The 24,032-nt window shown below is 41.6% G+C and overlaps 1 pseudogene; it reads left to right on the forward strand.

The window, feature by feature from the left end:
* Positions 1-5,545: 5,545 nt before the first annotated feature.
* Positions 5,546-24,032, forward strand: part of LOC133074088 (tsukushi-like) — a 166,692-nt pseudogene continuing 148,205 nt past the window's right edge.

The raw sequence follows: 24,032 nt of genomic DNA on the forward strand, positions 1-24,032 counted from the left end.
GATCCTCTTCAGTAAAGTGAGTAATGTTAGCAAAGAAAAAATCTGCTTCTTTTTCTCTCTCTTTTTTTATATCTGTCTGATGTAAACCAACAACAAAAAAATAAAAGTTAGTCTTAAAACTGCCTTGGTGAGTAATACCATGATCTATTTAACTGTTAGAAAAACTTGGGAATCATCTTTGGCGCCTTTTTTTCCTTTACTCTTTTCATTCAATAGTCACCAACTTCCATAGTGCCACCTCCAGAGTCTCCCCAGAATTTATTACCTGCATTCAGTACCTTCTGCAAGTGCCCTAATCCAGACATGCATCATTTCTCATATTGCAGCAACCTCTCGATTAATCTCCCTACTTCCCATCTGCCTCCATTTGTCACATTCCTGATAGACACATCTTTAGAAATAGCAAATTCAATCATGTCATATCCATTCCTCTTCCCGACCTCACCACTTTTAGGGTGAAATCAAACTCCTTAGCAAAGCACACAGCACCTTTCACACAGTCCCTAGCAAGTATCTCTTCAGTATGCTCTCCTACCATTTCCCACTCCTGACCCTATTCCCTCCCTCACCATATAGAACTTCCTTAGAACACTCCAGATCATTCATTTCTCTAGATCTTTGGGTATGTGGTGCCCTGGCTTGGAATATCTTTACTGACATTTGCACCAGACTCCTACCTGTCCTGCAAAATCGAGCTCAATTATTAGCTCCCCTGGCCCTCTGTGCCTATCTCACCTTCCCAGCATGTGAGTAGTGCCTGTTAACCAAGGATCCGTACCACTTGCTATTTACTCTTATCATAGCATTTACTGCACTGCTTTAATAATTATTTCAAACTGTCATGTTTCTCAATGCAGGGGATGCCATTCACATTATGGTGTATTTTCAACTTTTCTTACCTGATGTGAAACCCCTTTATTCAGGTCTTGGGCCTTAATTATCATTGAACAACTTCTGGAATATGGAAGGGAGTGGGCAAAAGAAAGGAAGGAAAAGAAAAAGGAAGCCTTGCAACTGCCAGTCTGTAATATTTCTTTCTGTCTCAACCCTGGTCCCCCATGCTCTCCCCCCATCAGTTATTTGATATCTTAAGAGCCAATATAGATTGACAGCAGAGCCAAACTGATTGTGCAGACCTGGGTTCCCTAGGTGATGGAAAATCATGATTTGACCAAATTTGAAGCAGTGGCTCCATACAGACTCAGCTTCATTCCTCAACTTGGGGCCTTCTGATGTGAAACACAGAGATGCTGAAACTTTTCTCCCTCAGGAATGACTGATTCATAAAGTTATAAAACACTTTGAAAAACAAATGGAAATGCCTAAATATGTAGAGCCAGAAAACATTTCTGTTTTATGAACATAAAAAAAAACTTAAAAATGAATAATATGCAGTTGTCAAAACTCATAGAATTATACATCATTTAAAAAAAAACACTACTGCATAGCTCAAAAGTAAAGAATCTGCCTGCAATGCCAGAGACCTGGGTTCAATCCCTGGATCAGGAAGATCCCCCTGGAGAAGGGCATGGCAACCCACTCCAGCATTCTTGCCTGGAGAATTCCACGGACAGAGAAGCCTGGCAGGCTACAGTCCATGGGGTTGCAAAGAGTCAGACATGACTGAGTGACTAACACACACACTCATATTTCATAAAGAAAATTTACTATATAGAAATTTTAAAAAATGAACCAGAATGAAGGAGGAACCCCAAATGGAATATAAACTGTCACAAGTGAAACTAACTATATTACAAATGAATAACAGAATGTAGGGGTGGGGAAGAAAAGAGTTAAGTACTTTGGAAATTAGTATTTTGGCTGGATACGGTAAAGCTAATGGCAAAAAGAACTGTACACAAATACTGTATTCTAGTTAGTAAATCTACTACTTGTATATATAGGAGGGTTGAACATATACTTAAATACACTGTAGATGATCAAAGTCAGGCTTTTCACTGTCAGAGTGATAAATTACAAATAAGGAAAGAAAGAAGGCTAGAATGAAATCTACGGTTTTAGATGAGAGTCAGAGGTATCAGTGTGGCATGGCTGTGTGTGTGTGTGTGTGTGTGTGTGTGTGTTTGGAGAGAGAGCGATGCAGAAGTATAGGTATATTTATGTGCCTAGTATGCTCCTAGTATTCATCTGTAGATTTCCTAAAAGAGACCTGAAAGCAGTGACATCCCAATAGCAGCAAACACACCCACCACCTAAGTCCTGGTTTTTACATCCTATTCTCCAGTCTGAGGAATTAGGAATTCTTAAAAAAGTGTTTGATTCCAGGGCTGAGGTGAGATAAATACAAGTTGAGGCAGGAGCATCTAATGCTGCTAGAGAAGCAAAGAAGTACTCAAAAAAGGACAAGAAGTGTTGAAAGGGCAAAGTAGCCAACCTGCAGCCAAAGCTGGAATAATTTTAGCAACAAAACAAATATGGATTGTATTAGATTATAACTCATAGAACAAAATAAATATCCATGAATCCATGTTGATATAAATGAATAGCTGAATGAATGAATGAGGTAGAAGGGGGAGCTTTTACTTAGAGAAGAATTCCAAATAATAAATGTAGAAGTAGTTAGGGAAATAGAAAATATTTATTAGAACACCACAGCAATAATTTTTCAGGCAAGATTGAGTGATGGATGCTAAAATTAGCAGACAAAACTTGAAGAAAGACAAGGTATTTGCATAGTCTCAAACTATCGCTTCTTGTATTAGTCACAATGATTAAAACCTTTCTTTACTGTGAAGAAACCCAGGAGATATGACCAAGTGATTAATGTTAACATCACTGGTGGTAAGATATACAGATATTATGCCACCCCAGCATAGTATACGGAGAAGGACATATCACATCTGTGGCATTCTTGTCCCCAGATGGAAAATATCAGACAAATAAAAATTGAGGGACAGTCGATAAAATAACTGACCAGTTCTCCTCAAAACTATCAAGGTCAAGAAAAGACTAAGGAACTGATGCAGATTAAGAAGACCAAGCATACGTGAAAACTGAATTCAATGTGGGATCCTGCACTGACTCCAGAGCAGAAAAAGGACATTAGAGGAAACACTGATGAAATCTAAAATAGTCTATGGTTTAGTTAATAGTATTGTAAAGATGTTTCTTAGTTTTGATTATTGAGCTTGGTTGTTAAGGATGATAACAATAGAGAAGTCGAATGGAGGACATAAAGGAACTCACTGTGCTGTTTTTGCAACTTTTACAAAGTTACTTGAATAAAAAGTTGAAAAAATGAAGGGGGTCCATGCAGGTAAAAAGAAAGAGGATGAAAGAGAAAAGTGGGTACAGCATGTCTGAAGTTCTCTGTCAGTGAATGCACTGTAGGAATGGAAGTAAGTTCAGAATCGCTCAATAGAGCAGGGAGGTGGTGATCTTCTTTGAAATCATAACGGAAAAATCACAGTTTCTCATTTTAAGTCACTCATTTAAAAACTGGAAGACCATTCAAGCGGCCATGAGCTAGTCCTGGCCTTCACAAATGTTCAGGCCTACTCTGGAGCTACAGACAGCACCTCCAGGACTTGCTCTGGATGTTTCAAAAGGGTATGTGAGTGCTTGGCCAGGGGCCAGATTGGGGGTCACCTGAAGACCCTGGAGACTTGTATCTCACAGACTCCTCAGACATATTAAGTAGGGAAGTCAAATCTTAGGGTTACTTAAGTGAGCATGGAAACAACACAAGGGGACTAGGACTTTTGGTCCAAATGTTAAAGGGCATCTATTATCACAGTGAAGCTGTCCATGCCACTAGGACTGCATGAGTCGTCATGGGGCCACATCTTCCCCTAAGCTGAGCTCAAGTGGGTCTTGCCACATTTGTCTCTGGAATGATGACCAATTCCCCTTTCTGCCTGTCACATAATTTCTGAGATGTGTCATGACATCTTAACATTTGGGAGGGATTCTCCCTATAAGTTGACCTGGGATATCTCTTGTCTACTAGAGTTAACTTTATAGTTTAATTCTCATGAAGTGAAAGTGTTAGTTGTCTAGTCATGTCTGACTCCTTGTGACCCTATGGAACCTGCCAGGCTCCTCTGTTCATGGGATTTTCCAGGCAAGAATACTGGAGTGGGTTGCCATTCCCTTCTCCAGGGATCTTCCAGACCCATGGATTGAACCTGGGTCTTCTGCTTTGCAGGCACATTCTCTACCATCTGAACCACCAGGGAAGCCCTGGTTCCTTCTCATAGGCAATCTTATTTCTTATTTAGTTGACCATCAACTTAGACATGGTTTCCATGACCTTATACACCTCTTTCTCTCTCAATATTTGAAAAGAACAAAATATGAGGCAGCTGGCTCTGAAGCTGAGCTACAGCAGTGTCAAGGTGTGAGGGGGTAACTGACATATCTGCATTCTCTCTGTTTGCTGGGGTTCCTGCAGCAACTGTGAAATCATGGATCTTGGGATCAGAAGACCTGAGATTGGCTTCTGTTGCCACAATTTCCAGTTGTAGGGGTTTAAACAAATTACTAAGCCATATGTTTCATTTTCTTATCTGTAAAATGAGGTCAATGATAATACCTATCTCATAAGATTAAGAATCAATAGAGATATTATATGTGAAAAATGCTGTTCAAAGAATAATGTTTAGTTGCTAAGCCATGCCTGGCTCTTGTGACACCATGGACGATAGCCCTCCAGACTCCTCTGTCCATGGGATTTTTCAGGCAAGAATACTGGAGTGGGTTGCCATTTCTTTCTCCGAGGGATCTTCCCAACTCAGGGACTGAACTTGGGTCTCTTGCATTGCAGGCAGATTCTTTACCAACTGAAAATGCTTAACAAATGTCAATTTTAATTTCACTGTTCCAACACAGAAAAACATAAGGCATTTTAAAAATGTTAAACAAAACCCCATAGCCAATAATTTCAGTAGAGCCATCACTTTTGTTTTTAAACCTAAAACATAATTTTCTACACTCAGTCATGTAGTTAGATGTGAGACGCAGGATTCTTTTCTATGGCATCCCTAGCAGTGAGAGCCCAGCCTGGTTGCCAGGACCATAAAAACAGAAGGCTGTTGATCATTAGCCTGCGTAAAACACAGCACTTGGGCATCTCACTTGGAACTCGCTTTTTAACTTGTTTCAAGAGGTGGCGCTTAGAACTGAAAAGAGCATTGTATGTCTGAATGAGTGCACCAAAACACCAGGCCAGACTGGGGTGTGGGCGCCCACTTATGTGTGCAACTGCCTTTTTACCTAATTAATCCTCTCCTTGCAAGCCTGAACGTGGCCTGTGAACTTCACATTCCACTGGTAACTGGAACTCTGGATCCTACAAAACCTGGAGGCTTTAATGGAACGTTATTTGTTCAGGGTCCTTGAAGCAATGATATCTAATGGGGCAGAAGCAAAGAGAAAACGCCCTGAACGTTAGTTAGAACAGTTGATTTCCATCACGATCTGGCCCTGTCACTCCCCTGCTTAGAAGCCTTGGATGGCTCCCCTCCTGGACAGAGTCCAAATTCTTCTCAACCAACCCAGACACATCTCTCCACACACTCAAGTCATGCCCACTGCCCCATCTCCCACATCCCAGGGCCTGCACTTCTCCAAGTGTGGTTTGCAGACTACCTGTAAGAAAATAAACTGACTGTGTTTGCTCAAAATGCAGATATCGCCGCTGACACTCAGGGCTACTGAAATCAAATTTCTGAGGACTTTGCCTGTCAAAACTGGTTCCTCTAGCCATTCTCACAAGCACAAAAGGTTAGGGGATGCCCGTCTAGCCACACTCAGCAAGCTCTCTGTTCCCTGAACTCAGCATGCATTTTATTTCTCAGTTCCTCTGCCTTATTCTTCTTTTCCTCTCCACAAACTTACTAAGGGAAGTAGCCTTTATTGAGTTCCTTCTGTAAGCCAAATGCAGTCCATATATTAAGGCTTCAAGGCTCAGCCCAGATTCATGGATTCTCTGCTGCCTTTCCTAGTTCCCTCTCAAACAATGAACAAAAGTAACTGAGCACTTACTAAGTCTCATGTCCCAAGTGCAGAGAGGAAATAGAAATGAATTCAATTTAGTCCCAGTCCTCAAGACGCTCAACCAGAGTGACCGAGATCTCCTATGTCTGTGCCTCTAGTCTCTCAGTTGAGAGAGACTCTCAGAACCACGGTGCGGAAAAGACTGGGGTGTCAGCCAGCCCAGGCGGGGGCCGTTGGGGGTGGCTCTGTGGGCAGTAAGATGCATAGGTACCTTTGTACGTAGAGTTCATCACATGCCAAGCGAGCAGTCTTTTTCTTTTGAAAGTGTCTTTCACTGAGGGAATGCCAAAGTGCTCTTCTTGAAGGTTTGATTTGGGTACAGGTTTTACTGAGGGTAAAATTGAGGCTCTGGGGTACTGAATCTCCTTCTGTAGGTTTTCGAGTAAGCCATGGCAGAACTGAGTCCATGAGAACTTCTCTGAGTGTATGCTGGCACGGGGCCCACATGTCAGCAGCCCTTTGCTAATGTGCTCCAAGTGAGAGAGTGAATTGATGAACAATCCATCTGCTTTATAATCTTCTAAAAGAAATAAACCACCTCTGACAGAACTAGCCTAGAGCTTGAGTCTCTGCTCCAATACTGAGTTTCCCTCACATTCTGAGACTTTGGGCTTACTCCTCTTCCTCTTTATTTTTGGTTCCTTGTTCTCTTTTCAGATTTTTAGCTTTAATTTGTCCAAACTGTCTTTCCCCCTTAATCTCACAAATTAGTTTATTTTTCTTCCTAGGCTTTTTACTTGGTACTTCCAAAGTTTCTTTTTCTTCTCTCACCTTATACCCCTCCTTTTCCCACCCCCTTTCCCCCTCCCTGCCCGCTGTCCCCTCCCTCCCTTTGGCCCACATCCTGAGTCTGAATGCAGGCAGGATTAATCCAGCAGAGAACACGATGTCTGAGAGCCATGACAGATGCACTAAAGCATGCAGCGGTGATAAAAGGCAGCTCTGATGGGTTCTGTCAAGAATCCCTCAGAAACACTGAGGGGGAACATTTGCTAACCCCTTTCCTGGCTCCAGCACCCCGGGGCCCCACAGCAGGATCATACCTAGAAAAGCCAAGAGAGAAAAGTAGAGAAACTAGAAAGTCTCCTTCCCCTCCTGTCACCCTACACAAGAGACTTTTCCCCACAGCCCCAGTTCTCTGACTCTTCACCTGAAAAGCCCCCTAGGTTAAAACTGTGAGTGGCCACAACCTTTGATTTAAGTCCGGGGTTGTTGAAGGAATGACGTAAGGCATCTTAGGAGAGAAGCCTGCATAACCGACTGCTGGCTTATAAAGAGCAAGATGAGTGGTAGAAAAAAGATCCCTATAAAGGGTCTGATCCAACATCCAGGGTATGTGTACAAATGCACACGTATGTGTGTATGAACGTATAAACATACTAGTGCATTCTGCTTCTACTTCCCCTCCAACTATACTCAATTAGAAAGGATTTGCCCAGCTCAGAGAGTGTGTGGGTGTGTGGGACAAGAAATAGAACTTGATTTATTACCTAGTGAATTTGTTTACTAAACAATACAAACTTTTACCCAGGTTGACTTAATTAACTGAACAAATAATGATTGATACATTCTATGTAGAAGAAATAGAAAGATCAAAATACTTCCCAGTACTTTTTCATGTTTCCAATTTTGTTTTGTCCCCTTGGACCTACTTGATTCCCTAGATTCACTGCCATCCTAAATGCTTCAACATTCATCACTACTAGTCTGTAAACTGTGCACCTTCCTCTTTCCACAGGGCTGCAGCCTAGTTATTTACACACTGTCCCACTGGCACTGTCTGCCTCTGGTTCTCTTCCTCCCCTTGATTTCTGGCTCCTCCAGCTCCAATATCCAGACAGGCAGGGGCCTAGCCAGGCTAATGTTTGACTGTTGGGGTCTTCTGAGGCAATAAAAACTGGGTTTCTATAAAACTCGGTTCAAATGCTCACTACTTCTGGAGAGTGAATTTTAGCCCTGTTCCCTTATTACTTTAGGAAAAAATTAGGTTAACCTGGTTGGTACTAAGGTGATAAGTTGCAGGGCTTTAAGGTTTCACTAGGGAAAAGCAAGGTAGTTTCATGGATCATAGCCTTCTCCTGGTGAAGGGACTTGCATAACTCAACAAAGCTATGAGCCATGCCATGCAGGGCCACCTAGATGGGATGGATGGGTCATAGTGAACAGTTTTGACAAAACTCAGTCCACTGGAGGAGGAAATGGCAAACTGCTCCAGTATTCTTGCATAGAGAACTCCATGGACAGTATGAAAAGGCAAAAATGACATCTTCTGATACTTCAGCCACCCAGATACAAAAAGCCGACTCATTGGAAATGACCCTGATGCTGGGAAAGATTGAAAGCATGAGGAGAAAGGGCTAGCAGAGCATGAGATGGTTAGATATTATCACTGACTCAATGGACATGAATTTGAGCAAACTCCAGGAAATAGTAGAGGACAGAGAAGCCTGGTGTGTGACCATAGGGTCGCAAAGAGTGAGACATGATTTAGCCACTGAACAACAGCAACAAAATATCCAATCATTCACCAAACAATATTCAAATACTATCATATGCTAAGCTCTACATGCAGTGGGCAGAGGTCTGCATGTCAACCTTAGAAAGGGCTACTTCTTTGAAACACAGAAAAGAAAATTCAGTTGTTTTGCTTAAACAAATAATCTCTGAATTCTTATTATGTGCCAACCATTCTGCTTGGTCATGGAGACATGGAGAAACAGGCCTCTGTCCTTGGAAGCTCATACAGGCCTTCAGTGACATGATCTGAGAGAAGCTGAGCCTAGTGGGGTGGGTGATCTCAGAGTTGGAGGACTGGGAGAGTGGGGGAGAGGCATGAAGGGGGAGTAAACAAATCAATTAAGTCTTCCAGAAGGAGGTAGCACATTAGCTGTGGTGTGAATAAAGGAAAAAAAGGATAAGACTTTGAGCTAGAAGTAGGGACATGCTCAGAGGAAGAAGAAATCTGATAAATGACAGAGATAAAATTGCTCAAAGGACAGATTATTGCCAGGCAAAGTTACGTTTGTTTTTTTTAATAGTCATTACGGAGCATTAAGGTTTTTGAGCAGGAAATTGACATGCTTTGAGTTATGGGTTGTGGAAGAAGGTAGAGATACAAGCTAGAGGACTAGAGGACTAATCAGGTAATTGCAATAATCTAGGTGAGACGAAGTGAGAGTCGGACCTGGACAGTGGGAGAGGGAACTGAAAGAACAGGTGAGATGGTCAACAGGCACATGAAAAGATGCTCAACATTGCTAATTATCAGAGAAACGCAAGTTAAAACTACAATGAGGTATCACCTCACACCATCAGAATTTCCATCATTAAAAAGTCTACAAACAATAAATGCTGGAGTGGGTGTGGAGATTTAACCCTAGTTATTAGCCTATCATCTGAGAGAGGAGTTGAGGCAGTGCAGCCTCTGAGGGAGGGACCTCTGAGGGAGGGACCTCTGCAGCACCTTCCAGCCCAGGAGAAATGTTACCTCTGACTAACCAGGAGGGAGCCAATTCTGCAAATTCTGTAAGTTTAAGGAAGTGGTGCTTGCAGAATCAGGGGCTCCTGTCCTATTGATTCCACACTGATTCAGGGTCCTAGTATTTTCCAACAAGGCCCCTGATTTTAACATAGCAGTCCTGCTTTGCTGAGCATTGAAATGTCTCTGGAACTCCGCAGCTTTATCTATGAGACCTGCCTTTTGCACAGTCTACTCTTAGCTGTATCTCTGTAAGCTGCGAAAGAAGCCTTTGGGCTCACACATTCAGTCTTTAGCCACTTACTAATGGCTTTGTTTCTCATTAACCCTCTGCAGGGAGTCAATACAACTTACCAGTAATCAGACTCCACTCTTTGTGGATGCTGATTCCCTCATGGTTTTTCAAAGTCTTGATTCATTGAACCTGCCATGGCATTGCCCTCCATGGAGACATTTTTATCTCTTATGAAACCTTCACCACCACTATGTGCCACTCATATCACTGACAATGGTGTCCTCTTGACCCGCTGATGGTTGAAAGAATCAGCCTCAGAACCCTACTTGTTGTCTGTATCCTCAGACCACTCCTGGCATTGTGCTAGTTTAGGTCCCTGTTTCTCTGTTTTATAGATAATGACACTGAGGCTTTAGGATTAAGTCTTAGGTTAAGGATTTTGCTGAAGACCACGCAGCATAGGATTTGAACCCAAGTCTGGGTCTGTGCTCTTTCCATAGGTAAATAGGGAAGAGATGACTGATGGCTGAAGGGCACATGGGGGTGGGCCATCTCCTGATCCTTGGCCCATAAGCCAGCCTAAACAATGCCTTGGCCCAAAAGAGTCCCAAGCAGCTGAGGCGGACAGCGTTAGTCATTGTTTAGCTATATCATACATATTTAGCCTTTTAAAAATTTTCTGAGAAATCATTTCTTTCTGTTCCCTTAATCACCCTTGAATATCTTCTTATAATAAAATACACAGAGGAAGATGCTTGTGGCTGAGAGTGGAGGCCTGTCTAGGGCAGAACTGGAGACAGGATAAGGTCTGAAGCCTGTTTTCTGCAGAGGTGGATGAAGCACATACTACTAGCTCTGTGCAGACACCCTGCCCAGGGACCAGCCCTGAGGGCAGCCAGGGACTCCCTCTGTTTATCCTGACAGCTGGAAAAAGACTCTTTGCTGACAAGTATAATCTTTCTTGATAAACATATTAATTTTCTGTCTCAGCTCAGTGGAGATGATCCCTGGATCAGTGATACAAGTTCTAATAATATATTCCTTTTCTATGGTGACTTCTGGGTTGGCTTAGACAGTACAGGAGAAAGTCAGAGGTGACCATTGTTCATAAAACAGCCATCTTTGCTCTTGAAATGAATGAGATCACAATGTGCTCTTCTGCTGCCCCTGATGGACATGACTGAAGCGACTTAGCAGCAGCAGTAGCTGCCCCTGATGTGCAGATGATGACTGCCAAGTGGGCTAGACTGATACAAAGGGAGAGTGAGGAGCAGAGGAACAAGAGTCTCTGGTCGGTGAGTGTCCTGGGCAAGCTGATGGGTGCTTAATCAAGAACATTCCTGTTTAGCTCAGTTTACTACTGACCACTGGTGACTCTAGCACCTCTGAGTCAGGAGTATTATACATAATAGTATCCACCTCACAGGGAGTGAAAGCAGATTAAGTATTTAGCAAGTGCCTGTCAAGCACTCATTGCATATTAGCTATTACTACAAAGAAACCTATAAGGTGCATCTATTTTATTCTCAGAGAATGGATTCATATTGGCAGGACTTTTGAAGTAGAGGAGTTTTGAATCCATATGCAGTCAGATCCATCAACCTTTTCATTTCTTGTTTCTCCTCCCCTATAAGTATATACCTATATATTCTTAGAGTTCTTCTATAGTGTACTCTTTTAAAAAATATTTACACCTTAATCCATCAGGAATGTATGTGGTATGAAGTAAGGAGATAATCTAATCTTTTTCCAAATAAACAATTTCCCCAAAGCCATCTATTGATTTGAGATAATTTTCCTCTTATATTGATTCTTCCATGTATTTGGGTTTATATATTGAAGCAACTTCTATACTAACATTTCTCAATAATGTTAATTGTTTCTTACACTAAGGATTTCTATTTAATTAGCTTACATTTAAAATCTTGCTCAAGTTACTACTGCCTTTTGAATGGACTTCGTATATTGCTGGAATTTAAAATTTTAAAAGAGTAACATAGACCAACTTTCTAGAGAGCAATTTGGTTTAAAAATCTTTATTCACCAAAATTGTCCCACTCCTGGTAATTTTCCTGACAAAAATAAATTCAGACATTTATGTATTTGTATATAAAGCTGCACTCTCATTTGTAGAAGCAAAAAGTTGGAAACTATTTTTTGAAAGGTATAGTGATGCAAATTATATTACATTTATAGAATGAACTATTACAAGTCATTAATTCCTTTTTGAAAAAAGTAATACATAGGAAATGCATTTTTATGTTAGATGAAAATACAGTATGCAAAATTTTATATGTACTATTATCTCATTATGTTTTTTAAAAATTAGAGGTAGTCACAATGGTCTTTCATTTCCTTGAACAAACTTTTTCAGCCTCAGAGACTTTGCATATTCTGGTTCCTCTCCCTGGAAAAAATTTCCACCTGTTCTTTATAAGACTAGCTCTTTTTCACTCTTTGTTGTTTAGTCGCTAAGTTGTGTCCAATACTTTTAGGACCCCATGGACTGTAGCCTGCCTAGCTCGTCTGTCCATGAGATTTCCCAGGCAAGAATACTGGGAGTGGGTTGCCATTTCCTTCTCCAGGGGATTTTCCCTACTCAGGGATCAAACCCATGTCTCTTGCATTGATTGGTAGGCAGATTCTTTACTACTGAACCACCAGGGAAGATGGTGGCTCTTTAGGCCCTTTCAGTCTTCAGGTCTTTGCTTAAATGTATCATTTTAGAGCTTTCCCTAACTACTCTGTTAAAGGAGATCCAACTTCCCTCACCCATTAGTCTTCACGTTTAAGTATGTAATTATCTATTCCACATGGGTGAGTTCTGCCTACCCTTTTGGAAGGTTACTTCCAGATATCTAAGACCACATTTTTTCTATTTTCTTTCAGAGCACTCATTCCTGTGATCTGATTGTATTGAATATGCACTGAATACTGCCCAACCCACTTTTCCATTCCCTAAAATTTTAAATCACCTGATACATCCTTTAAATAATCAATACATAAAAGCATAAAAAAAGCATGGATGCTTATTTTACATCACTCACAAAAAATTACCTGGAAATGGCTTAGACACTTAAAAGTAAGAAGGGAAACCATGAACTCCTAGAAGAGAGCATAGGGGAAAGCTCCTTGATGTTAGTCTTAGCAATGATTTTTTTTTTTTTTTGGATGTGACACCAAAAATACAAACAACAAAAGCAAAAATAAACACATGGGACTACATCAACCTAAAATGCTTCTGCACAGGAAAGAAAACTCTCAATAGAATGAAAAGGCAATCTACCGAATGGGAGAAAATATTTGCAAATCATATGTCTGATGAGGGGTTAATATCCAAAATACATAAGGAATGCATGCAACACAATAGCAACAATAATAATAATAACCTGATTTAAAAATGGGCAAAAGATCTGAACATTTTTCCAAAAATGATATACAAATGGCCAACAAGTACATGAAAAGGTACTCAACATCACTAATACCAGGAAAATGCAAATCGAAACCATGATGAGCTATACCTGCTAGTCTGGCTATTATCAAAAAGAGTTAACAGATGCTGGAGAAAGGGGAACACCTGTGTACTGTTGGTGGAAATGTAAATTGGTGCAGCCATTACAGAAAACAGTATGGAGATTTCTCAAAAAATTAAAAATGGGGCTACCATATGATGCAGGAAATCCACTTCTGAGTATATACCTAAAGGAAATGAAATTACTGATATTATCTCAAAGATATATCTGCACCCCAATGTTCATAGCAGCATTATTTATAATAGTCAAGACTTGGAAATAACCCAAGCATCCAATGATAGAAAATGAATAAAGAAAACGTGAAATAATCAACAAGGGAAAAGAAAAAAAAGAAAATGTGAGCTATATATATATTTCAGCCATAAAAAAGAAGGAAGTCCTGCCATTTGAGACAACATAGATGAACCTTGAAGCATTATGTTAAGTCAGAAAAATACAAATACTGTGTGATCTCATTTATATGTACAAATCTTAAAAAACTAAACTCAGAGTAGTTTGGTGGTTGTGGTGCGTGGCGGCGGGGGGAGCAGTATGAAGATGGTCAAAGGGTACAAACTGCGGTTATAAGGTGAATAAGTTCTGGGGATCTAATGTATACAGCAGCATGGTAACTGTGGTTAACAATACTATATTGTGTATTTGAAAGTTGCTAAGAAAGTAGATCTTAAAAGTTCTTGCCACACACAAAAAGCATAACTACGTGTGTCGATAAATGTGTTAACTAACCTAATTGTGGTAATCATGTCACACTCAATATAAATATCAAATCGTTACATCATACACCTTAAACTTACCCATTGCTATATGTCAGTTGCACCTCAGTGAAGTTGGGAAAAAAATAAGCATCTCATTCTCTTACCAGGACAGGCTGTGCAGAGGAGTAAGTTGCTGATGATCAAACTTAAGACAGTTGTAACACATGAAACAGTGATGAAATCCTGGAGGGTGTATTTCAACAGCCATGGTCCCCTCTACCACTTGCATTCCTTTAAGTTCATGTGAGAAAGAGGATGAGAGTCTGGTGAGAGTGAAGTCAGTCTGGGAGAGTCAAATGCAGTTTTCCTTCTAGGTAGATGGGGCCCTGGATAATTGGACCCAGGTGCCTGGGAGAGAGGTCACAAAGCTTTCAAGGTGTAATCAAGTCTACTTAAGATTATAAACAGCATGTGTCCTTTGCTTGTCAGAGCTCTCTCAGCCTCAAATCTGACAGGACTCCCCAGTTCTTTAAACAAAAGTCCTCGCCTCCTCCTGCTGTTTCCCACAACCCAGTTCCCATGACTTTTGTTCTTCCCATTGCTGAAGGGATTCTGCTTCAGTCCCTTTTCCCAAACCCAGAATCAATCAGATATATCTCCTATCTGTGAAATCCAATATCAAGGATTCCTGGGAAGAGCCCAAATGGGCAAGAGTGGAGTCCAGGTCCTCTGCACAGATGGAGTTGGCCCATGGTGGCCCTGCACAACACACAGTTAGCCAGAGTTTCCTGGCTAACTCTGCAGTGGCTCTCAAGCTCACAGTACAATGCCTGGCATACTGGAATTCAAAAAACCACACCAAGGACTCATCACAGCTGACACATGACACTCACAGGTTAAGAATGTGCAATTTTGATGAATCTGCCCAAACTTCAGCACCCATGAAATTCAAGTCTTTGATTTTCTTGAAGCTCAAATTTGAATTTCCTCTTTGTGTGGCTAATCTGTGGGGACTAGTGATTGAGCTAAGTCCACTGTTCAATTTCAAAGCAACTTGGTGTATTTACTTATATCACAGGGACAGGGATATAAACTCTCAGGGGACAGAAGGAACTCCTAACATTCTCACTTATACCCTGCTGTAATTTCTGGAGGAAATTACATGCTATGCAGTGGTCCCCAAACTTTTTGACCCCAGGGACCGATTTCATGGAAGATAACTTTTCCACAGATCAGAGAAAGGGGGATGGTTTCGGGATGATTCAAGTACATTCTATTTATTGTGCTCTGTCCTTGGAATTCTCCAGGCAAGAGTACTGGAGTGGGTAGCCATTCCCTTCTCCAGGGAATCTTGCCAACCCAGGGATCAAACCTGGAGCTCCTGCACTGCAGACAGATTCTTTACCATGTAAGCATCAGGAAAGCCCCGACTAACTTTTATTTCCATTATTATTACATCAGCTCCACCTCAGATCATCAAGTGTTAGATCCCAGAAGTTGGGGATCCCTGCTATAGAGGTAGGTAAAAAAGTGGAGCTCCACAAGGAGATCCTCTTGACTTTCATGGATCTGTTATGGGCCTTGGGGCTTCCCTGGTGGCTCAGGTGGTAAAGAATCTGCTCACAGTGTGGGATATCCAGGTTTGATCCCTGGGTCAGGAATATCCTCTGGAGGAGGAAATGGCAACCCATTCCAGTATTCTTGCCTAGGAAATTTCATGGACAGAAGAGCCTGGCGGGTTACAATCCATGCGGTCTCAAAGAATTGGACACGACTGAGTGACTAACACACACACAATATGGACCTTATTTTCTAACTTTTCCCCTAGCTTCTGAAACATAAACTCCATGTCCTCTTGCAGTCAAGATTCATTTAGTGTTTTCAGGCTGTCAGAAGGTCAGTAAAAGGAACTTAGAAGAGGGCCCCTATTATGTACCTTAGCCACAGAAATGGGCAACCCTGTGACATGTCCTGAAACTGTCCACAGGGTCACTCTCATTCCCCCAAAGGGAAGAAAGCTTCTGCTGCAGGCTGCCCATGGGTCAGCTGTTGGCAGTCCAGGGCAGGCCTCTAGATACCCTGCAACTGCCCGCCCCCCCCCACCATCATGCCCACATGGGGGTGGTTAACACAGGGCCTACTCCCCTGTGGAGAATTAATTGGATATGTTACACTTCAAGAGAAAAAACAAGAGTAATGGAAAAGGCATCTGTGTGTGACCAAACCTTAACTGAAAACAGGTTTTCTCTGCTCCCAGGCTGGGAACCCAGGAGGAGCAGGAGCCTGGGAGGCAGCAAGCACAGTGTGCATCTGGGGATGGAGTGACCCTGCCATGATCTGTGCATGTGGAGGGAAGGTGTGCCTGTGGAGGGGGCTGGGAGGTTCAGGGGAGGAGGGGGAGAGAAGGAAAGGGAGTATGAAGAATGAGGAATGAGGCACAGCTCTGGTGGGTGGTTTCTACTTTCTTCTGGGGTTGGGGTAGGGTAACGGAGGTAGGATGAACTAAGGTTATATCTGGTGGCTTCTTTGGAAACTGGGGCTTTTGATTAATGACTAAAGTAACTTGACAAATACATGCTCAGTACCACTTTAGTTGTTTCTCCTCTCTTCTGAACTTATTCCCGTCCAGATGAGCCCACCCCTTCCAAGGCTCCCAACCCCAGCTTCCCTTGGCTGCCCTTCTACCAGCCTGTGTTACACTGTCCTTGATTTTATAGACAGCCATTTTTTTTTCTCAAACCAAACTTAGGGGGACTGTAAGTCCAAATATTAGAAACAGAGTTTCCTGGCTTTGTATGTCTCTGGGTGCAGTCTATTGTTTTCAGATATATTAATTACTTTCATAAACTTTTACTGAGCCCACTCTGGGTCAGAAATGATGCCACGCACAGGAAATAAAGGCACAGCCACTTTTCTCTAGGGTAGTGAGAAACACGGAGAAGCAAATGGCAGTCCACTCCAGTATTCTTGTCTGGAGAACCCCATGGACAGAGGAGCCTGATGGGCTATATTTCATGGGATTGCAAAGAGTGAGTGACTCTTTGCACGACTGAGCGACTAACACACAGTAAGAAACAAACTAATTAGCAATTGGGATGCAAGGTGAAGAGTCATAGAGAGATGAAAACTTCCTGGAGATCACATCTGAACTGACTCTTGAATGGTGCGTGGGAGTTGCAGGCACTAAAGAGGAAAGGGGAACTCAGAAAAGATGACTTAGTTCACATTCCAGGACTGCTTCTTCAAAATTGGGGGTCCCAAGTTTGGCCAACTATGTAATGTCTCTAGTAACAACAACCCCACTGGGGGGTTATGAAGATAATTAAAAACCAAAGAGCTCTATGTAGGCCAGGCTTCTGGATTCTCAGTCCTAGTGGCCTTCATCTGCCTCTTCTTTCCTTCAGCACACTCCTGAGTGACCACACTGTAAACTACTAGGGCTTAGCTGCTAAACCTCCAAGATCTCAAACCATGAAAAGTCCTTGTGTCTCTCATCTTCACAACTCTCTCCCACCCGTGCCGATGCTGGACTGCCTCTGTATCCCCTCTGTGAACTTTAGTCCCTTGATATTCCCAACCTCAGTTCATCTGATATATGACCTTCTTCCTGAAGTGAGAGGCCATGGTCAGCAAATAAGTGGCCTCTCTAGCCTCATCCACACCCTTACCTCAAGGCTTCTGCTTGTGTATGCCCAACCCTTGCCCAGCTGCACTCTCATCTTTAGATTCCTGCTCCTTTCATTTATGCAACCTACAGAAAGCCTGGGCTTCCCCAGTGGCTTATCAGGTAAAGAATCCCCCTGCAATGAAGGAGACACAGAGCTGCAAGTTCAATCCCTGGATTGGGAAGATCCCCTGAAGAAGGAAATGGTAACCTGCTCCAGTATTCTTGCCTGGAAAATCCCATGTACAGAGGAACCTGGCAGGTACAGTCTAAAGAGTCACAGAAGAGTTAGACAGGACTGAGTGACTAAGCACACAGAAAGCCCAGACTGCTTAGTTCCATTACACTGGGTGCTTTCCAATCACTCTGGAGCCCTTGCTACTTCTGAATTATCTTTCTAATTTGTTCCTATTGAAATAAGTCAATGTATGCAAAGGGCCTAAAGAACTAAAGAGCCTCCTGATGTAAGTGAAAGAGGAGAGTGCAAAAGTTGGCTTAAAGCTCAGCATTCAGAAAATTTGGATAATGGCATCTGGTCCCATCACTTCATAGCAAATAGATGGGGAAACAGTGGAAACAGTGACAGACTTTTTTTTGGGGGGGCTCCAAAATCACTGCAGCCATGAAATTAAAAGACCTTTACTCCTTGGAAGGAAAGTTATGACCGACCTAGACAGCATATTAAAAAGCAGAGACATTACTTTGCCAACAAAGGTCTGTCTAGTCAAGGCTATGGTTTTTCCAGTAGTCATGTATGGATGTGAGAGTTGGACTATAAAGAAAGATGAGCACCAAAGAACTGATGCTTTTGAACTGTGGTGTTGGAGAAGACTCTTGAGAGTCCCTTGGACTGCAAGGAGATCCAACCAGTCCATCCTAAAGGAAATCAGTCCTGAATACTCATTGGAAGGACTGATGTTGAAGCTGAAACTCCAACACTTTGGCTACCTGATGCGAAGAACTGACTTATTGGAAAAGACCCTGATGCTGGGAAAGATTGAAGGCAGGAGGAAAAGGGGATGACAGAGGATGAGATGGCTGGATGGCATCACCGACTCGATGGACATGAGTTTGAGTAAGCTCTGGGAGTTGGTGATGGACAGGAAGCCTGGCATGCTGCAGTCCATGGGGTCGCAAAGAGTTGGACATGACTGAGCGACTCAACTGAATTGATGCAAAGGGTCTAGCACGTGGCCTGAAACAGTAAAAGTCCAACACTTTCATGTCCCTCTCCTCTTCCCCTGATTCCTTATCACATAAAAGTGCTTAATCAAAACCTTTTCCATTCCTCTCACATCTCTGATTTCTTTAGGCCTAAGCTTTTACATTTTGCACAATCTTGTTCTAGTTCCTCATTCTCAGCTTACATATAATGATTAAGAGAACAAAGCCTCAATCAACTAGCTTGATCTGGTCTGGTCATCTAAGCCTCCATTTTCTCTTCTGTAAGATGGAAATTATAATATATATTATAAAAAGCACCAATGTCATAGGTCTGTTCAGAGGATTAACTGAAGAAGAGTAACTCTTACATATATGCACAAGGAGACATGTGAAAAATTGTTTATAGCTCATTGCTCATAATAGCAAAATGGAAAACAACTCATATGCTTAATGATGAGAGATAAGTAGTATATTTTCACCCAATGGAATATAAACAATAGTGAAAACTAATGTTATTCAGTGTCACATAACATGTATAAATCTCAGTGACATAATGTTGAGTGACCAAAGTAAATTCCAACAGACATTATAGTAAAACCTGTTTAGAAAGTTCAAAAACAAGCAAAATAAGTCAAATTTATTTTTAAGATAAGAATATATATGTAATAAAACAGAAAACAGAGCAAGGACTCATAGACACAGAAGTCAGGATCATGGTTTCCTCTGAGGTGGAGGGGTGGGATATGGATGAACACCTGGGTAGGTGTGGATTACTGGTAATGGTTGGTTCTTAAGTTGAGTTATAGGTTCATCATGTTCATCATATTATTAAAGATTAAATAAAATAAGATAGGGTCATACATGGATAAATGAGAAGAAAACCTAGTTCTAACCTGTCTCTTAAACTCCCTTCCCGTTTTCTGTCTGCTTACTAGCATCTTCATTTGATTATTTCATTAGCTCTTGAAACTCAAAATATGGTAAATCGACTTTATATTGCCTTCAAATTTCCTTAGGCTCCTTAATTCCAAATTTTTATAAATAAACTTCATCTCCTCCAGGGCAATTTGTCCTATGCCTAGATTTCTAAAAGACTCTCTGTTTCCCCTTAATTCAGCTATTTGACAAGTCTTACTTTCACGCCCAGAAAAAAATGCATCTAGAAAGAGGCAGAGCCAGAATTCTGCATCTATTATACTGTTTGTTGGTACAGCCTACACTTTTACTCATGCACCTCTGTGATACTGGCTCAGTGTGACCCTGAGGCAATGACCTCTAGCATTGAGGCCTGAGGATGCATCTGCCCTTCCCATTAGGGAAGCTGAAGCAACAGTCCACTCTTACTATTGCCCCTACCTTCTGTTGAGCACTGGCCTCTCCAAATCCAGGCTGTTGAGTACCCAGACCCACCCCCTGAAGTCCTGCCCAGTGTCTGGCTTTGACAAAATTTGCCAGGCCTGTTGGACAGTTCTTAAGGCCACCCGGTAGGGAGGAGGGCTACACTAGGCTCAGTGTTGGTGGGAATAAACAGCTCTTGTGAGCAGCTGGGATCAAGGTGGACTCTGCCAGATGGAATCCCTGGCTTTTTCTTTTCTTGGGCCCTGCTGAGCAGCAATATCCAAGAGCAACCATAGAGTACAGCCTCAATGAGTTCACACAGCAGCAACGGGGAGGACAGACTGGGGCCAGGAGATATGAAGGAGGTTTTGAGCACAGCCTCGACAGCCACTTCTCTGCCTGCAGAGGTGATTATTCCTAATAAGGACACAGCAGTTCCTGTTTATAGTTGTTCCAAACATCCCTCACGCCACAACCCTTTGAGAAATATATGCCAAGGCCCAGCGAACTTTTCTATTTAAAGACTCAGACATAGAGAACAGACTTGTGGACATGGAGGTAGGGATGTAAAGAGTGGGATGAACTGAGAGAGTAACACTGAAACATATGCATTACCATATGTAAAATTAGATAGCCAGCAGAAACTTGCTGTATGATGCAGGGAACTCAAATCCAGTCCTCTATGGCAACCTAGGGGGTGGGATGGGGTGGGCGGTGGGAGGGAGGTTCAAGAGGGAAAGGACATACATATACCTATGGCTGATTCATGTTGATATGTGGCAGAAACCAACACAATATTGTAAAGCAATTGTCCCCCAGTTAAAAATAAATAAATTTTAAAAGTAAAGATAGAAGAACAACAACAAAAATAAAGGCTCCTCTGACTTTACAACTGGTTAGCTCTGCAACCTTGCTGGATTCTGGTCCCTGCTCCCTTACAGAAGAGACTTGCTTTCTATGTCTCAGCTCAAATGCTCTGCCAGCTTTTCTCTCTTTTATGTCTATCCACAGGGTTACCCTTGTGAATCGAAGCACGTGAACAATGAACACCTACAGACAGGACCGTCTGGTGAGATCATTAACATTTCTTCAGAAAACTGTAAGAAAAGTTTCCTTTCTTTAGGTAGTTTGGGGGGCGCTGTTTTTTGTTTTTGTTTTTTTTTCTGGAACATTCAACAAACATTTATTAAGGAACTACAGTATAAAATCATGCTGTTCCAGGACTGCTATTTCCTTTAGATTTTAAAAGAACTGGACCCTTGACTAATAATTTCTTTTCTTTCTTTTCTCTTCTCTTCACCCCCTCTCTGCCTCCTTCATCAAAGGGACCTAGCTCCCTCTCAGGACACTGTCACAGTACCCTCTGTGAGAGGAGCTGGGCTCTGGCATTAGCTGGGGCTTGTGATGTCAACTTTGCAGATAATTCACTCTGGGACCTTGGGCAAGGGATGAAATCCTTAATCTACAGGGTAGAGATCAAAAAGTTACCTCACAGAGTGGTGATGAGAATTAAATGAGGTAATATACATCTGACACTTAAAATAGTTCACATTTTATGATCAACAAATGATGGTTATTGTTATTTTTTGTTAATACCATTCTCTCATTTAACTGGGACCCATCACAGAACCTTATCTATCTGGAAGTTAACTGAAAAATACAAAACACGTCAAAAGGAAAAGATCTCTGAGCAACTAAAATGAGTGTTTATGGGTTGAAACACATTTTATTTGCAGATGAGATTCTTATTTTGAGTCTATTTAACATTGCATATGGAATCCTATTAAGCTAACAGCAGATTAGGACTGGCAAACTAAATAGGGAAGTAGGCAGAGAGCATCAGAGTGTGAGAGCAGAACTCTGATGATCAGAAACTAGAACTACAGACTAAGACGTAAGAATTACAACCATGCACTACTCAGAGGCGTTCAGAATAGGTCAATTTATTGAACACCCAACAGACAACAGATACTCTATTGGGTGTATTGGGCATATTGTTCAATTTAATCCTCACAGCAATCCTCTGTAGCATCTATCTTTATTGCTATGTTACAAAGGTAATGTGGAGGTTTCTAGAGTTTAAGACATTTGTCACAAAGCAAGGAAGGGGATATACCTCAGAGTCTGCCTACATTAAAAAAATTTTTTTATTGAAGGATAATTGCTTTACAGAATTTTGTTATTTTCTGTCAAACCTCAACATAATCAGCCATAGGTATATATATATATCCCCTCCCTTTTGAACCTTCCTCCCATCGACCTCCCCATCCCACCCTTCTAGGCTGATAGAGAGCTCCTGTTTGAGTTTCCTGAGCCATACAGCAAATTCCCATTGGTTATCTATTTTACATATGGTAATGTATGTTTTCATATTACTTTTTCCATACATCTCACTATCTTCTCCCCTCTCCCCATGTCCATAAGTCTATTCTGTCTGTTTCTCCACTGTTGCCCTGTAAATAAATTCTTCAGTACCATTTTTCTAGATTCCATATATGTGCATTAGAATACGATATTTATTTTTCTCTTTCTGACTAACTTCACTCTGTATAATAGATTATAGGTTCATCCACCTCATCAGAATGGACTCAAATGTGTTCCTTTTTATGGCTATGTAGGATGTGAGAGTTGGACTCTGAAGAAAGCTGAGTGCCGAAAAATTGATGCTTTTGAACTGTGGTGTTGGAGAAGACTCTTGAGAGTCCTTTGGACTGCAAGGAGATCCAACCAGTCCATCCTGAAGGAGATAAATCCTGGGTGTTCATTGGAAGGACTGATGCTGAAGCTGAAACTCCAATACTTTGGCCACCTCATGCGAAGAGTTGACTCATTGGAAAAGACCCTGATGCTGGGAGGGATTGGGGGCAGGAAGAGAAGGGGACGACAGAGGATGAGATGGCTGGATGGCATCATCGACTCAATGGGCATGGGTTTGGGCAAACTCTGGGAGTTGGTGATGGACAGGGAGGCCTGGCGTGCTGTGATTCATGGAGTCACAAAGAGTCAGACATGACTGAGCGACTGAACAGAACTGAACTGAACTGAATATTCCGTTGTGTATGTGTACCATGACTTCTTTATCCATTCATCTGTTGATGGACATCTAGGTTGCTTTCATGTTCTAGCTATTGTAAATAGTGCTTCAATGAGCAATGGGATACATGTGCCTTTTTCAACTTTGATTTCCTCAGGGTATATGCCTAGGAGTGGGATTGCTGGGTCATATGGTGGTTTTATTCCTAGTTTTTTAAGGAATCTCCATACCGTCTTCCATAGTGGCTGTATCAATTTATGTTCCCACCAACATCACAAGAGCAGTCCCTTTTCTCCACACCCTCTCCAGCATTTATTGTTTGTAGACTTTTTGATGATGGCCATTCTGACTGATGTGGGGTGATATCTCATTGTAGTTTTGATTTGCATTTCTCTAATAATGAGTGATGCTGAGCATCTTTTCACATGTTTGTTAGTGGTCTGTATGTCTTCTTTAGAGAAATGTCTGTTTAGGTCTTTTCCCCACTTTTTGATTTGGTTGTTTGTTTTTCTGGTATTGAGTTGTATGAGCTGCTTGTATATTTTGGAATTAACCCTTTGTCAATTGTTTCATTTGCTATTATTTTCTCCCATTCTGAGGGTTGTCTTTTCACCTTGCTTATAGTTTCCTTTGCTGTGCAAAAGATTTTAAGTTTAATCAGGTTCCACTTGTTTACTTTTGTTTTTATTTCCACTACTCTAGGAGGTGGGTCACAGAGGATCTTGCTTTGATTTATGTCATCGAGTGTTTTGCCTATGTTTTCCTCTAAGAGTTTTATAGTTTCTGATCTTATATGGTCTTTATGGTCTTTTATTTGGTCTTTTATATGGTCTTTATATGATATTATATGGACTTATATGGTCTTTAATCCAT

Source organism: Dama dama, chromosome 19 (assembly GCF_033118175.1).
Source record: "Dama dama isolate Ldn47 chromosome 19, ASM3311817v1, whole genome shotgun sequence".
Classification (NCBI taxonomy): domain Eukaryota; kingdom Metazoa; phylum Chordata; class Mammalia; order Artiodactyla; family Cervidae; genus Dama; species Dama dama.